Below are 17,987 nucleotides of genomic sequence, written 5' to 3' on the forward strand. Positions count from 1 at the left end.
GGTGTGGACTTGTATGTGCTCGTGTGTAGGGGTGCGCGATATACCGCAAAGAGAGTGCGCGTGTCCATTGGAGTTCAATGTTAAGCCCCTTTCAAAGGCAAGCAACATGTGTCTGTGAGTGCACGCGTGTATTCATATGCTTATGCGAGTTCCTTAATCTCTGTAACCTGCGGGTACACGCATTTGTGTGTGTGTCTGTTTAACTATGGCAGCATGTGTGCGTGTGTGTGTGTGTGTGTGTGTGCGCATGCTGAAGCATGTTGGGCATCAGCACCCTTAAGCCCTCTGAGACCCCCCCCCCCCCCACCACACAACCAGCTGACCTTTGACCTTTCCTGTTTCCACCAGCATAACGATCTCATGAACCCGCCTACCCCACCCCCCGCCCCTCCCCCACCTCAAACCACCCCGACCCCCAATCGCCTTTTAAACAACAAAGGAGGGAACACATAAAAGAATTAAATAAACGAGAAGAAAGAACGGATCTGCTCTCTTTTCAGAGTGTGGCCTGCCATTGAAGCCCCATGCACCGCAGGAGGGGGGAGAGAAGGCAGACTTAGATGTGGCACCTGTTGGATAAGGGCCTTGGGCAGGGACCGTTAGCATGTGCTGTACTGGGAACTCCATATGCTGACAGCGGGAGAGCGGAACAATGTCGTCGCTACTGAACTGGGGCTGATGCAACCAACCAAACGTTTGTTTTGTTTCTTCATGCCTGTGTGTTGTGTGCATTTGTACATTTGTTCGCCTTTGGATTAGAGGACCTTTCTCTCAGGAATGTTCATTTCATCGCCATAAATCTGCAGGCTGAGGCTGAGTCGAACCCTGGAGCCATAGAGTGTGTGTATGCGCATGTGTGTAAGTGGAAGATTTGTGTAAAATGGTGAAGTGGGTTGGCACTGCTATATATGCTCCAATGATCTGAATCTGAACACTGTGTGTGTGTGTGTGTGTGCTGAGTCAGAAGCCTGTTCTAAATCAGGCCTTAAACACATCCCTGCAGCTATGCCAGTACACTGCTGCACCACCACCCCCCAAAACTCCATCCAACCATCACCCCCACACTACCCAAGGACTGTGGGAGAGACCCTCCAGACATCTCCCACTCCATCACAAAGCTCTAAGGGCTTGCGTGTGTGTGTGTGTGTGTGCAACAACAACACTCATGCAATTTGGTCCCAGGCCTTCACGTCACACTTGCCATTTCCACCATTTCTCACTATTCCTGGGTATGATTGCTTACTCTCATCCCAGAGATGAGGCGCCCATCCTTCAAAACAGAAGTGATCTCCACAACAAATCCAGGAGAGAACCAGGTGTGTGTGTGAGTGAGAAAGAGAGGGGGGGGGAGAGAAAATGTATCAAACAGTGAGAGAGTGAGAGAGATAATGGCGTTTGTGAAAGGAAGAGAGAGAGAGAAAATGAACACTTGATCTAATCATGTGTCGTCAGTGTTATGCAGCAAACACTAAAACACAGTCATAATCCTGTACCGACGGAAAAGTTTCTTGTCAGAAGACGAGTTCTGAACACATTGCGACATCTAAAAGAAAAATGAGTCCAAATACTCTTTGATTCCAGCCGTGGGGAGAACGATTCTGACACACTGACATTGAAGCACAACTCGGCTAACGAGGCAGTGAAAACAGCAAGCGACACAGGCGGCATTCCCTGACATTCTGAACCGCAATGCAAGTGACCCTCTCAACGCTACCAGTCACGAGCGTGGGCGGACGTCAGTTGCGACATAAATAATTCGAAGTGATGAGCGTGGCCTATTACATTCCCTGTTTGGACTGTTTACTAATTGCAAAAATGGAGAAGCGTTATGGATACCAGCAACGGAGCGTTTGATAGGCTAGAGGGGAGAGAGAATCTGCTGTATGCAGCAGCAGCAGCTGCTGCGGCCCGATGGAGATTTCTCCCTCCCCATCTATCCTTCATACAGTCACGTTATCTCTCGCGAATCTAATTAAGACCACAGCCGTTCTTATCGTCATGGTCGGTTGGTTATCTCTACTGGCGACGCGCTACAATAGGTTCTATTAACCTTGAGCTATGCAGGTCATCAGCGAGCTAATCACTTCCATTGTCGCCGAGGAAAACTCCCATACGCCGCAGCTTGTATCTCTCAGCTCCTCACAATGCATGACGAGTGATTTTTATGGCGATAATGTCATTATCGCTTTGGCGGAGTGCTTGGTAACGGCTTTTTGAGTTACCGAGGCGATAGAGAGGGGGCTTGTAAACCACCGCGAAAGTGACTCGCGCGCAGGCAAAGGTCAGAGCCGTTGAGAGGAGGCGCGTTAGAAGACAAATGGTTGATGGGGGAAACGACATTGTTTTCTCCTCGTCGAGTCTGGTGATTTATAGGGGCAGCTTCCAAATGGGATTTCTGGCCAACCCTTGAGAAATAACCAACCTTTGCACTGGTAAGGTCATGGAAAGAAATTCCCCTTCTAAAGATAACAGGGGCTCACTGTGAAACTGGTTGAAAAGTCCCTATTCATGCAAAAGGAAGTTGGTCTTTCCTCTTGAAGTATAGGCTACAGTATGCAGTCATTGAGCTTGGAAATACAGAAAAGGCTAAACAGATATGGTTTATAGTGTGTGTGTGTGTGTGTGTGTGTGTGAGTGAGAGAGAGAGAGAGAGAGAGAGACCGAATATGTGTTTGTGTGAGAGAGATGACTGACCAACATTTACTGGGAATGTTGATTTCTTCACCCAAACTTGAGCTAATACAAGCCAGAGTGCCTGAAGTTCCAGGGGACACATAATTGCTCCCGCTGAATTTGTCCACAATCATTTTCTGTGTATGTGTGCAACTGTGCATGCATGAGTTTGCACGAGCGTGCATGTGGTGCACTCATTGTGGTTCAACAGACTCCACTTTTTTGTGCTGAGGATGAAGGGCTTATTGAGTACAGTCTAGAATTAAATCTGACTTGATTACATCAACCTTTACCAACAACCCTTTTTGTGTTAGTAGCTCTCAAACACACACACACACACACACAGAGTTTCCTTTCAAAAACCCTAAAGGATCCAGGTGTTATCACCTACACCGACACCCTTAATTCTCTGGAACTTAATGGAGTCTGACTCTTAAAGGTAACTGAAGGCCCCCACACTCTCCTGTCTGAACTGAGGTAGTATATAGCTCTTTTTGTTGTGCTATACAGCAAATGTGGTTGGATTTTGACTTGCATGCATCCTAACCACATTCGAGCGAAACTGAATGCTAACACTCGCAAGTAGTTAGGACTTGGCGTCACAGATGACGTATGCATAAGTCATTTCTGCATGACCCAGCTACAGTATGTGCACTCCGTAGCAACCAAACCCTTTGTGTTGGTGCCACCAGTTGCTACACCAGTTAACCCACTAGATATCCCACACATGCATAGCACATCACATACCGGTACATTAAAACTACCAGTGGAGATCATCTAACCATGTGCAACGACGGTGGGGGGTGGGGGCTTTCCTTCAGAGTTGTCAAAACAAAACTAGCTCTGAGCAGCTGTGGTTGAGGCAAAAGGCGAAAGCACTTGGCCTTTTGGATTTCACTCGAACCAAAAACCATCAACCTCCACAGCCCTCTTCGCCCCAACCAACCGGCAACCTCTGATCTGACCTGGCATTTCACCGCGCTAACCGACGGAAGTGGAGGAGGAGAAGCAGGGTTGTGGATAACCACTTCCCTGATGGACGGTTGCTGATGGGTGACAGAGCTGTGAGGGACAGGTGGCATTTCAATTTCATTCTTTTTTTTTAATCATTCATTCTTTTTTCTGTCTTTCTTTCTTTGGCTCCCCATCTGAAGGTTCAAGGCAGTGGATTGAAGTAGGTTTGTGGGCTGTGAAGGGGACCGTGATTTTGGAGCAGTTGGTGTATGAGTGGTGTGTGTATGTGCGTAAGCACGTATGTGTGTATACATAGTGTGTGTGTGTGTGTGCGCATGTGTGTGTGTTCGTCTTTTTAATCAGTGACAGCCATTTCCTGCCCCTACAATCACACCCATCATTTTCCGCCTCGGCTGCCTCTAATTCAGCAGGTTAGTGTGGGCCACCTCTGTCTGCTGCGCCACGATAAGGCTTCCCATCAACCCACCGCTACATTACAGGGGGCGTGTGTGTGTGTGTGTGTGTGTGTGACAGAGACAGAGAATGTACAGAATGTGACAGGGACAGAGTATGTCTGATAGAAGGGAAAATGTGTCTGTGTGTGTGTGTGTAGAGTGTACATAAGAGAGAGAGGGAGGCTGATGGAGGGGATAGAGGAGAAGCACACAGACAATTGATAAATGCAAAGACAGAGAGGGTGATCACACAGGCTTGATCTTGATTACATGGAACAATAAATAGTCAAGACAAAGAATAGGGGACATACACTACTGTATACAACATTCAAGGCGCCTGTGTGTGTGTGTGTTTCAGAGTAGAGGAGATAAGGATGGACCAAATGCCATACAGATAAATGCAAAGACAGAGAAGGTGATGATTACACAGGCTTGATCTTGATTACATGGTACAACAAATAGTCAAGACAAAGAATAGGGGACATGCACTACTGTATACAACATTCAAGGCGCCTGTGTGTGTGTGTGTGGTTGGGTGTGTGTGTGTGTGTGTGTGTGTGTTTCAGAGTAGAGGAGATAAGGATGGACCAAATGCCATACAGAAGCAAAAACTAGTCAGAAAAGTATGTAGACGGGAGAGTGAGAAGAAAGGAGCCCGACAGAAGCAGACGGGCCGGCGGGCAGGGCGGGCGGGCCGTGGCCTCGAGATGGTAGGCTGCCCCGGGGTCTCCACTCGGTCATGTTGCTGCACGGCCCCCGCCACCCTAAGGCCTTTCCTATTGAGATGTCACTTTCGCTATGGTGAGGAGCAGGAATGCAACGGGTCGGCTAATCCACACCCACAGCCCCTCTCCTCCACCACCATTCTTATCTCTCTCTCTCTCTCTCTCGCTCTCTCTCTCTCTGAGACAGGGTGGGGCGGAAAAGTGGAGGGGTCATCTGGGCGGACGTCTTTGGAGCCATCGGTGCCTTGAGCAGAGTAAACTCTCTTCCTCTCTCTTTCTCTCTCCCTCCCTCCCACACACACACACACACACACACACACACACACACACCCACAGACACAGACACGACCCGGGGTCGGGTTAAGGCCCCTGTAGAGCCCTCTAGGCGTATAGGAGTCACTGCAGGTTATCAGATCCTGAAGGCCCTCTCAGGTTAGGAAGGGTTAATCCTTCTACTATGCCTGCCCTCAATGGCAACTTTAGGAGAGAGGCAGTTGTATGCCTGTGTGTGTGTGTGTGTATGTGTGTGTGTGTGTGTGTGTGTGTGTGTGTTTGTGTGTATTGTGTATGCATGCATGCATGTCAGTCTCTCTCTGTGTGTGTGTGTGTGTGTGTGTGTGTGTGTGTGTGTGTGTGTGTGTGTGTGCATGCATTTTGGAGTGGGAGCTCTGGGAGAGACGCTGAGGTGAGGACATCTTAAAGACCGGATGAAATCGGTGAGGCGAAAATCCTTAAGCTGCATGGGCTCACAGAGTTTTCTTTAGTAAGGGCTAGTCCTCCGGGCCGCCAGTGCCAAGCCGACATGGAGCTAATAGTGGCTCGGGCCCAGACGGCAGTAGGGTCACCTGACCGCGTTTACGGAAGCGGCCTCCATATCTCCGTGAGAAGGATGAGGGTGTGTGTGTGTGTGTGTGTGTGTTGGGGGGGGTGGGGGGAGGAGTGTAAGCCACTCTACCACCCAAACAAAGACAAAGAGAGGTTTTTAAGCGCCTTGCAACGATTTTAATTTGCGCTGCGATTGACGTAACTGGGTCAGCTGTCTGACCCCTCCACCCCAGACATACACACACACACACACACACACACACACACACACACACACACACACACACACACACACACTACTTATCCGCACTGAGAGTCCAGTGGGCCTCCCATTCTGGTGACACGGAAGCTTCTATTAGCAAGAACAATACCACTCCTTCACACACACCCCTCAAACAGGGGGGCATGGTGATTTGACCTCCCCCAACCCCACATCCAAACACCAACAGTCCATCTGTCAACACCTACTGTGACTGATTTGGGGGGGGGGGGTAATGTGCCATACTGTAACACTATATTATGACATAGGACCCCTTCTCTATAACCTGGAAAATCCAGAGTTCTCGCAAGAGCACAATTTGAATTGTCTCAATGAGTAATGATGCACGTTACTTTTCCCACTTGTATCGCGGGGAGCCAATCTGATATAGGTGGGCCAATGGCGATTTAAACAGATGACAGTCGTAGAGTTATCCAATTGCGTCGAAGTCCGGAATCAGTCAGTAAACATTGGTCGTATAGTCTCATCAAATTGCGTGCAGTGAGATTTTCAAATGCACGCTTGGTGCCGCCCCCCTCGAATTGGGCCATTACATTATTCGTGGCCAGACCCTTAATCTTTGTAGATTACCAGGGTCTGGAATCTCCAGGCTACCTTCTCTATGCTCTTAGAGGCATAGTCTGTGATTCCACTTCTCCACCTTCTACTTAACTGAAAAATTAACTCAGAGTAGCTTGGACCCAGCCATAGCCCTAACCAATTTCAACCAAACAACATGTTGCTTCTGGGTGTACTGTGGTCGGCCAGGGAGCTCAAATATCAACGACAACAACCTTTCACCACAGTCATGGACTGTGGTCCTCTTAGGACATTTTACGTTCTACTGGCATCTCTCAACAGAATCATGTTTTTTTTGTTTGTTTTTTTGTTTTTAGTTAGCCACAAAGTCAGGACAAGCCAACCAATTAAATCAAGGGTAGCGCTGTCATGGTTACAAAGTTTTCAGTTTAGAAGATTCCAACATATCCGTCGGCAGTTTGGATATATTAATTAAAATGATTGACGTGACATTCTAGTGACTTCAGTTTAACCCTGCAACAAGTTCTTGCACAACAATTCCCATTTTACACACACACACACACACACACACAGGCGCTCAAACAGTGCATTCATACAGTGGAAACAAAACACAAACACACACACACACACATGCCAGTGGCTGGATAGTCAGGGGGGCAGTGCTTGTAATGTGTGTGTGTGTGTGTGTGTGTGTGTGTGTGTGTGGAGGGGGGGGGGGTGAAATGTAGGCCACACTGACTGTGGTTTCACAGTTCATTGACTATACAGTTGAGGAGGGATGAGCCGCAGTATGGAAACCAGTGCGAGCCAAGCAAACAGTCAACCAAGTATCAAAGCCACAAGTGATGAGTTGGAGGAGGAAGGCTAGGCATGACTGCTCTCAACTGACAACGGTGTTCATCCAGCATTAGACATACACACGCACACACCCACCCGCGTGCACACACACAGACACAATCTGCACACAACTAGGCTTCCCAGACACATTAAGGGCAGACCAAACACGGTGTATACAAATATCAGTCATTCAGTCACACACAGATTTTGATTGTGTGTGTGTGTGTGTGTGTGAGAGAGAGAAATGACGACACACTTTTTTTAAAACACTCACTTGATGGGAATCAACGGCACAGGCGAAAATAAAACAAGAATTTCAACATGACAATTAAAAGGTGTAACGTTTTTTTTTTTTTTGACACACTCCCTCGGACCAGTTTAGGCAGGTCTCTCAAGGTGCGAACTTCACTCCACGCCACTGTCTCTCCATGGGGCAAATGTGTTGAGCAACAAGAGAGAGCATTCACCAGGCCTAAACCACAGATCCTGCTCTGTGTGTTGTGTGTGTGTGTGTGTATGGATTTATGGATTTCTCTATTATGAGTGCGTATGTGTTGTTTGTTTAGTGCCTGAACACGCCCCCGTGGCAACCATCGCCAGGGGAACACACCAGCCCTGTTTCCACAAAACAACACAGGTGTGAACCCCAACTCTGTGGTCTGACGGAGCTCACAGAACTCATTATTTTCCCCTCTCTCTTCTTTTTTTATGACAAATACACCCATCAAGCCTGATTAGTAACGCTGTGTCGCGTACACCCCCCCCCCCCCCACCCCAACACCACACACACGCCCCCAGGTGCAAACGAAAGACGTACAGCCAATTAAACCCATCGCGGGGAAGGTGGCATTCTTTCACGTTTTCAGCCAAGAGGTCTACTCTGTCTTTATTCGGCTTGACCTCCGGAAATGAAAACCAGAAAAAAAAGAGGGGAAAGAGAGAGGGGTTAAAAAAAAAGCTGTCAAAGCATCTTTTAAGGGTCTAGAAAAGCCCTGTATAAATTAAGTGTATTGTTGTCAAGCTTTGCCTTGGGTTGCATGGGAGCCATTTTTAATTTTAATGAATGCGAATGTGGTCGTGATGTCTGGTCACTAAACGAGGAGAGACAGAGGCTAGGTAAATGAAAGTGGGGGTGGTGGTGTGGAGGAGGAGGTGGAGGTTGGTTTCAAAGCACCTCTTGAGAATCTGCTTCTGTGCTCCCTCGTATTTGATTTGATGTTCCCGCTTTGAAATGGAGCACTCTGGAAACCAAAGGGTCTACTTAGGAAGCGCAACAGGCCCTCCGGTCCGCTGTTACCCACTGGCAGGTTCAAAGTGGACCGGGAAACAGAAGAAGAAGAAAGAGGAAGAGGAGGAGGAGGAAGGGAAAAAAAACAACCCTGCAGAAGGATAGCAGCCTTTCAGTCTGCGCTTTGAGGGAAGAATACTTTTCATCAACCCCTCTCCTGCAGCAACACCACCACTTTCACCTCCTCCATGTCAACCCCTCAGTGAGATCTGGTCAAATTAATTTCTAGAGCTGTATTTTAATGTGTATAGAGTGTGTATGTGACTGTGTGTATTTGTGTGTGTGTGTAAGAGAAAGAGAGAGGGAGAAGGAGGAAGAAACCTATTTGTTACATTTTATTTTTGCGTAGGAGATCGAAGGGGGGGGGGGTGTGGTTGTGTTGGCCACCGTGGGTGAAAACGAAATCTGAGGCAGACACACTCCACTGGTCTAATGTCATAGCTGTTGCAGTTTTAAATATTGAAGGGGTTGTCAGCCAGCGTTTCCTCCACAAAGCAGATGGAGGGAAATAGGGGAAGGGAACATTCCATTGAGGAATAAAAAAAGGGGGAAGGGAGCGAGTGAGCAAAAGAGACAGATAGACATGGAGGGAGAGAGAGGGGGGGTAGAGGGAGAGAGAGGGGGGGGTAGAGGGAGAGAGAGAGAGAGAGGGGGGGGGTAGAGGGAGAGAGAGGGGGGGTAGAGGGAGAGAGAGGGGGGGTAGAGGGAGAGAGAGAGATTGAGAGGAGATCGAGAGAGAGATGGAGAGAGTGTAAGAGTGTAAAAAAATAGGGAGCCAGAAAGACAGAAATTTAGCTAAAAGGGTCGGCTTTTGATGCTTTTTTCTCTCTCCTTTTACTACAACACACAGGGGTTGAGGCAGATGGAATACGAAGGGACTCTGTACAGTGATGGATGAGAAAGCTACGTCTGTGAGGATGATCTGTACACACACATACAGCAAGCACCATGCTGTGAACAAACTGAAGAGCAGAGAGAGAGGGAGAGAGCATGATATTCTGGGTGGCACGAGCTAGAGATATAAAGTAGCTGACAGATGACCGTAACATTAAAATACAACCTGCGGGTCTAAACTGCTTTTGGTTCAGCGACAGTACGGTGAAGGCAGCAAGCAGCCAGGGCTACTGTTTGACAGAGATTCCTCGATGTAAACTCATGGAAACACACTGAACACTGCACTACAAGCAGTAGGGGCAGGAAAAGCAAAGAAAGATAGAGAGATAATTAAACAGGATGGATGGAGGAACAGAGAGACAGACTAAAGGGCCATTCACACCAGGAATGAAAGTCCACACCGCATACTAAAACAATAACGACATAAGTAACGATGACATCGAGGATCACTTTCAGAGCGATTTTGCTAATCGATTAAAAAAGCAAATCAGAATCCATCGAATTTTAGACATCACATTTATCGACATGAAGAGACCCTCTCTTGTAAATTAAAAAAAGAAAAAAAAACATGAAGAGACCCACACTCTCCTTATCGTTGGCCAGTCAGTGTGGACTCTCACATTGACATAGTCACTGTTGTCTTTATAGTTATCGCTCCTGGCGTGAGAGAGGCCCTTAAGACTAGGAGTGGCTCTAAAGCTGGAGTGTGGAGTGGAGAGGTGGAAGAGCCATGTGTGCGGGGCGCAGGGCCGGGGTGCATGCAGGCGCGGGCGATGGTGTCAGGTGTCAAGACAGATGGCGGAGAGCTTCTGGTAGGGCTTTGCCAGGAGCTCCGCACACTCTCCAGGGCCTCAGTGCTGCTAGGCAGAGAGAGAGAGAGGGAATCAGAGAGAGAGAGAGGGGGAGAGAGAGAAAGAGAGAGCAAGCAGGCAAGGGAGAGAGAGAGAGAGAGAGAGAGAGAGAGAGAGAGACAAGACAGAGGGAGATTGCGAGAAATCCACAGAGACAGAGACAAACAACGAGAGGAAAGAGAAGAGAGGGGGGAGGGCATAGATACAGGGACCGATAAAAAGATGCATGAATGGATACAGGAAAGGATGGACGGATGGATGGATGGATGGATTATCACAAAGGGAGCGGAAAAATGAAATGACTGACATTGAGCTTAATGAGTGTGATTTGGGACTTGGTGTAGAACAGCTGGACGTTGAATCCACTGTCTCACCATCTTGTCAAATTAGATTTCAAATGGCAAGTAGGTCCACACGTTGAACATGGTGCTCTGACAATGGCTAACCACTGCTATCTCTACCTAACTGCAAGGTAGAACTCAAATAGTGTTGTGTCTGAACATAAGCTTTTCTTTTCTCCCTGTGGAAAATCTGGATCAAGGACTCGTTGTGTATTAATCGCAGCTTAGCATTTAAACGCTTTGGCTCTCTAACTCTTAGCTTTTACAAAAGAGGAGGAAGAGGACTTTTTTTTTAAATTCACTCGCTCTTGGTCTTGGCCCAGGTGCAGAGGGGCGTCTCGCCTGATGCCAGCTCAAAAACAAAGAGTACTGACTGTACCCTCTCCTCTCTTCTCTTCTCCTGTGCCGACTAGTTTTGGGCCAGTGTCTCAACCAGGTAAAAAACAAAAGAACACAACAAATCGGCATGCTAGCCTACTGACATGATGTCAGGGCTCAAAGCAGATCCTCTCATCTTGCTGCTTCTGACGATGCAAACTAGGCCCCCTCAGTATTACAACACTTACTACCATATGGAAATCAGGGCAGGCTCGGCGGGCTATGATGTGAAATGTGACATATGGCATCCTGTGCAGGGTTAACAGATCGGAAGTCAATAAGGTAATAACAAGGTACGCGTTGGGCGATCACACAGTCTAACTCGGGCGACTGAACTGTATAAACAAATAAAGAGATAAATACGTAAGACGTGTTTTTCAGCTTTCCAACTGGCACGGCACAGTTGAGCGAGCACAAAGATGAGCCTTGCAACTGACGTACAGTAGACGAACGACGCAGACGGACTATCCCTCGGATCAGCACTAAAACAAACAGGCCTGTGACTAATGGGACCGTGGTTATAAACACGTCTGTTTTGGGCCGTGCACTTCTCATCCCCCTCTCTAGTCAAACCAAACCGCCTGATGCCAGCGGAAAAAAAACCTAAAAAAAAAAAAAAAAACACCAGTACACTTTCGACCAGGTGATTCATGTCGGATGTCACCGGAGTCGGTGGAGCGGATGCGAGCAGGTACGATCATGCTGACATTAGCCATTTCAGCTGTCGACTGAGATAAGGAGCCCAGCCTGTATTAATGCTCTCCCCTCCTCTCCTCTCCCGGCTTATGCATCCTTTCCTGTCCTATCCCTCGGCACAAAGTGTACAGCCTTTGCCAGATGATTCCAGATCTCTTTAATCTTCATCAGCACAGAAGAAGACAGAAAGCTAATAGATCAGCTCAGTAGCAAAGGTAATATGCCTTCACCAAGAGGCTCTGTCTTAACCTCAATAGCAGACAGGGCTTTATTGTTAAGTGCCTAGCCACTCGTTCTAAACGCTCTTTACTTAAAGGCTAATTAACTTGCTAACTCAGAGACAGTGACTGTGGGCCTATGCCAGGGAAGTCATTCACCTCAACTTCCTCAGAGGATTTGGAGGGAGGATGAGAGAGAATTATGGAAGCAGATGGGGATTTTGAGATGGTAGCGTTAGAGGTAAGGTGGCAGAGGGAGTTTGGCGCACATGTGCACAGATGAGTCACTGACTAATTTTTGACCTCAGTGATGCGGTCAGTCGAGGGGTTAAGCGCCAAGATTCAACCCCTTCGCCACGCAAAACACCCGAGGCCACTCTAGGCCAGGCGTAGCCAGCGCTGTGCTGGGACCTACGAAAGCCCAGGAACGCGTGACGACAAACAAACAATGCAACCCACGGCACAACCGTAAGCACGGCAACAGGAACGGAGCGCTGCTTCCTGTCGGCAGACGGCGAGCGGCCCTTGGCCGGCGTTTTTCGGCACAGGCAGTAGCAGATGGCTCGGCATAATCCGCCGCCGGGACCTGTGCATTCCCTCCGCCACCAGATACTCTACCCCACCGGCTGGAAGGAGGACAACACACACACACACACACACACACACACACACACACACACACACACACACACACACACACACACACACACACACACACACACACACACACACACACACACACACACACACACACACACACACACACACACACACACACACACACACACACACACACACACACACACACACACACACACACACACACACACACACACACACACACACACACACACACACACACACACAATTCTGGACTGATCCAACTCAAGACTGCTCCTGATGTAAGACCTGAAACCTTACCCACTCAAAACAAGAAGACGGCAGATCTAAATCCTCAAATGGTCACTTGGGCTGAATTCCATATGGGGGCTTATGTCATACAGGTTCTGTTATCAAACCCAGTGATGACCGAGTCTTTAAACCAAATATGCTCTTTAGAAATAGTCATTCAGAAATGACAGTGTTTCCCATACATTGACTTATTCGTGGCGGCCCACCACAATATCAACATGGACCACCACACAATGATTTTCCAGGTGGTACTAAATTGTGCTTGAATCTGATTAGCACCATAACCACGCTGCGCTAATTTGTTAAAAAACTGTTGCATTCAAGTTAATTCTGCAAACCTACCACCACAAATAGAATTCAATTCTGTGGGAAACACTGAATGAATATGTCAGATAAGCCCCCGAAGATGAATGGGAAATGACTTTTAATTAACACTTGGAGCCTGAGGTGAGATTCGTTATGTACCTTCACATTGTTGACGTGCAAGTGATAAGAGGTCCTCAATGGGGCCTCGTGTAATTCATACCGGAGTGAGTTTCTGCAGTTGCGCTGGCAAAGCAAGCTGTTGCCAACATGCAGGACAGGACGTCCACACACCTGGGCCGCACAGACAGGAAGACTGGGCACAATCATTGTGGTGTGAAATGCTCAATGAACGTTTGTTTTTTTTTGTTTTTTTTGGGGGGGGGGGGTTAGATAAATAAATAAACGTGTCAAACATGTTAGAAAGAGGGACTGATAACTTCACCTCTCTCTCGGGTCGGGTCGCCCAGAGCCAACGGACCCGCGCCAGTTTGGATCCGGATCCGGTGGCAGGCCGAGGCGCAAGCTAGGCGGTGGCGGGGGAGCTTATGTGCACACACACTTTGCATAATTGGAGCTAATAGGGGAAGAAATGTAATCCCAGTGCCTCTTTTTTCATATTCAAGTCCCTCCAAATAAGGTCGACAGGATGCTTCTCTCTCGGGACTTGGATGCCCCGGCGCTCCTGCATTTTTTTTTTTCTCTGAACAACTTTGGCCCAAAACGCCCAAAGGAACCAAAGGAGAGGAGGTGACACACTCTTGCCTTTTAAATATTTCACATGGAGGGTGCTCAGTTGGTGTAGTGCATTTGGATATGTGAGTGAGAGAGAGAGAAAGAGGTGCACCACTCGTATGTTGCCTGAGAAACAAGGTGCGACAAGACAGAGTAACAAGGGATGGATGGGAAGTGAAAGAAGGGATAGAAAGAAACGAATGAGAGGAGAGAAAATGTGATAGAACATAAAGGAGAGAGTGAAGAAACAAAACAAATACCCTATAAGAGAAGGTTAGAGAGAGAGATAGGGGGACAGATAGAGAGAGGGAGGGAGAGAGAGGGACAGATAGAGAGAGGGAGATAGGGGGACAGATAGAGAGAGGGAGGGAGAGAGGGGGACAGATAGAGAGAGGGAGATAGGGGGACAGATAGAGAGAGGGAGATAGGGGGACAGATAGAGAGAGGGAGATAGGGGGACAGATAGAGAGAGGGAGGGAGAGAGAGAGAGGGAGATAGGGGGACAGATAGAGAGAGGGAGATAGGGGGACAGATAGAGAGAGGGAGATAGGGGGACAGATAGAGAGAGGGAGATAGGGGGACAGAGAGAGATAGGGGGACAGATAGAGAGAGGGAGATAGGGGGACAGAGAGAGATAGGGGGACAGATAGAGAGAGGGAGATAGGGGGACAGAGAGAGATAGGGGGACAGATAGAGAGAGGGAGATAGGGGGACAGATAGAGAGAGGGAGATAGGGGGACAGTTAGAGAGAGGGAGATAGGGGGACAGATAGAGAGAGGGAGATAGGGGGACAGAGAGAGATAGGGGGACAGATAGAGAGAGGGAGATAGGGGGACAGATAGAGAGAGGGAGATAGGGGGACAGAGAGAGAGAGGGAGATAGGGGGACAGAGAGAGAGAGGGGGACAGAGAGAGAGAGGGAGATAGGGGGACAGAGAGAGAGAGGGAGATAGGGGGACAGATAGAGAGAGGGAGATAGGGGGACAGATAGAGAGAGGGAGGGAGGGGGACAGATAGAGAGAGGGAGATAGGGGGACAGATAGAGAGAGAGAGAGAGGGAGAGAGAGGGAGGGATAGAGAGAGAGGGAGAACGCCTGGAGGAGATAGAATCTGAGAGGGCGTGTGGGAGAGACCACATTCACTGACTCATGCTCAGAGAAGGAAATGGCCAATGATGCATGTTTCAGAGAGCTTTGATCTCGTAAATGAGAGATGGAGAGTGAGGGGGAAGTACGATAGGGAAGAGACTCTGCACCCCCCCCCCCCCCCAACTCCTCTTACTTGTAAACTTGCCATTTTCCGAAATCTGCCGTTCCATTATTACACATACAGAGCTATAGACCCTTTCAAGAGAGTTCCATTATCAGCATCATAGTTGGCCCCACAAGGCTTCCGTTTTAACATTCCATATGTTATCTTAATGCAGAGGAAGTAGATTGGGAACCAAATAGAACGTTCAAGCATTGCTTTTGTTTTTATTGTTGAAAAGGTCTATACAGATAGACAGACAGACAGACAACCAGAGAGCTAGACAGAGGTTAACGAGGCATGCAGACAGAGAGACAGAGCGACCGCAGCAGCCTTCGGCTAATAACACCTTACTTCTGCATTAAAATAGCTCAGCTAAGAACCCTCCAGTGCAACATAATGCAATCCAACACAATAGAGAAAGCCCCATGCTACTGCTTCTCCTTCTCCTCCGTAGCTGAGGTGCCTACTGCCGGGCCTCAGAGCAAACGGTGAGAGGCTTAATTAGTCTCATTCAGTCAAGACAAGCATTGTGGCTCCCTGCTGGGCCTTTGCCTGGGAGAGTTTCTCACAGTGCTGACAGGTGCTTTCCACTGGGGTGGGAGGCATTAATCTCCAGACAAAACACACATACACACACACACACACACACACACACACACACTCTCTCTCTCACACACACACACACCGGCCTCAGGCTTGTTGTTTCGCTCGGAGGTGACAATACAAAGGGCATTGATTCGCGCCCTCGGAGGGAGCTGGGATGCCCGTCAACCGGCTGCGTGCCGTCAGGAAGTGGCGGCATTTGTCTTTTGAGAGCCACCCAGGACGTCCACCCAGAACCCCACCCCCTCACACACACACACACACACACAGCCCCCTACTCTCCTGACTGGAGACAAAAAAGTTTGAAAAATAACAGCTATTCAATCTAATGTGTTGATTGCTTATCTATTTAGAAGAAAAACATTTCCATGTCTTGCCATCACTTCAGATTTTTGGAAGCAGACTGATGGCATATCCATTGGCAGTTCTAGCTGTGATAATATCCACATGCACATATATAATCAGGCTTTTGCCAAAAACCATAACCAGTGTCCAGCTGTTATGGGCAACTGAATATTTGAAATGTTTACTAACTCAGCTATGATTAGATCTGAAAACAGACATATCCAGTTCTCCCATCCCATCCCTCTCTTTGTTCCCCCCTGGTAGCCTCATTACCTGCAACCTCATGTTACACTGAGATCCTGAAAACTCCATTCCTCACTTAAAGCTTCTCCGAGTCCAAGGCTCACTCTGAAACGTCAGAAGGTCCAACAATGCCCAAGATGTTAAACAATACAGACTGCATGGGGACAGTTGTAAACATAAGGCAGACTATGTTTTTTGTTTAGGGTAAATGTCACACGAATTCGGGTTTACTGCAGCTCTAAATAAACTAGTCTTTGCATGTCTAAAGTGAAAAGGGTAAAAAAAAAAAAAAAGAACGCAAAGGAAATAGGCCACCTTCCGAGCTCGCGGTGATGAATGGCGAATTGGAGCGCACGGGAAGGGACAATATTTCCAGCCGTCTGAGATAAAGACCTTGTGTTCCTGACTTACGCAGTTCCTTATGGGCGTCTCGTAAAACAGGCAGTGAATCAGAATGCTTTGTATGGAATTAAACAACGCGAGCAGTCACCACACTCGCTGGGAAACTTGGACTCATGAACGGAACCTCCGTGAGCACAAGAATTAGCAGGAGCACCATACCGGTGAGGGTAAATAGTCCCAGATTTTCAGAGGCTTTCTGCCAAGATGATGGAGGCAACAGCTGGCTGTCAAGGTTACCTCTCAAAGAAGAAGAAGAAAAAGGCATAGAGAACTTTCTTTTTCTCTTTAAACCGTCACAAATGTACCGAGACGAATCCATTTCAGACCATGGGCTGGGTTTTCAACGTCGCTGAGTAATGAGGTCTGGAGAAAGGCTAATCTCCATTAATGACAACACTTTCAGCGCTAAGATGAACTAAACAAATCAGCTATTGCAACCGCAGTTTAAAGCAAATCATCGAGGATCATTCACAGTCTCTTTATTAAAAAAAAAAAAACTACCCAAATGCAAGTTATTACCAGCGTCCTCAACCAAGCACCCACATATCCCAACAACTCCCCCTATTGTTAATGTCACTTTGTCCGCACTCTTGATCTTAACACAAACAGGTTTGCTGTGTTGATTTGGATGCGTAACGTGCGCTTTTGTTTGTTTTTAAAAAAGTGTGTGGATGTGAAAATATTAGCCCATGAAAATGTAGAGTAGCCTGTAGTAAACTGAAAGCAAGTACGCTGTTGAACAAAACAACTCATGCAACTTAAATGTAGGCGTATGAAAACTGTCACCTGCACAGCCAATTACCTCAAATACAAAGTTGTACAATTGTCACATTTAAGTGCACTGTTCCCACTCAAAAACAAACACAAAGTGCCTTTGGTCCAAAGAGGTTACCTCAACGTAACTGCGTTGGGCATTAGGTAGGCTACACTGTCGCGTTGTCCAGCGCTGTGGTGGTGGTGGCTACGTTTCGGAAAGTTAGGGGAAACGTAAAATGACTTCAAACACAAAGAAAAAACGGCACATTTTGCTCGGTTACTTGCGAGCAACTTTGTCCTACCTGTTATTCTGTAAGCGGCATATCCCATGCTATCCGAAAGTACGAGTTTAGTAATCCTAGCCGGAGCTCCGGAGAGCAAACAATGAACCACTTAATTTCCCCAGACGGTGTAGTTCTCAGTAGCACCACATATCAACGAAACCTTGCCTTTCCTTGCGCTGACAGCACCGGTAGAAAAGCCCGCCCATGTTTCACGCTGATT

The 17,987-nt window shown here is 47.8% G+C and overlaps 1 protein-coding gene across 1 annotated transcript in view; it reads right to left on the reverse strand.

The window, feature by feature from the left end:
- Positions 1 to 17,899, reverse strand: part of LOC143118909 (signal-induced proliferation-associated 1-like protein 2) — a 102,755-nt gene extending 84,856 nt beyond the window's left edge. Inside the window, exon 1 of the mRNA XM_076280049.1 lies at positions 17,786 to 17,899. The gene's annotated coding sequence lies outside the window, so the exon portion shown is untranslated. The remainder of the gene's footprint in view (positions 1 to 17,785) is intronic.
- Between the last annotated feature and the right edge of the window lie 88 nt (positions 17,900 to 17,987).

This window comes from Alosa pseudoharengus, unplaced genomic scaffold (assembly GCF_046254945.1).
Source record: "Alosa pseudoharengus isolate Yale_2024_CS ecotype anadromous, Long Island Sound unplaced genomic scaffold, YU_APseudo_1.1 YU_APseudo_1.1_scf_1, whole genome shotgun sequence".
Lineage (NCBI taxonomy): Eukaryota > Metazoa > Chordata > Actinopteri > Clupeiformes > Clupeidae > Alosa > Alosa pseudoharengus.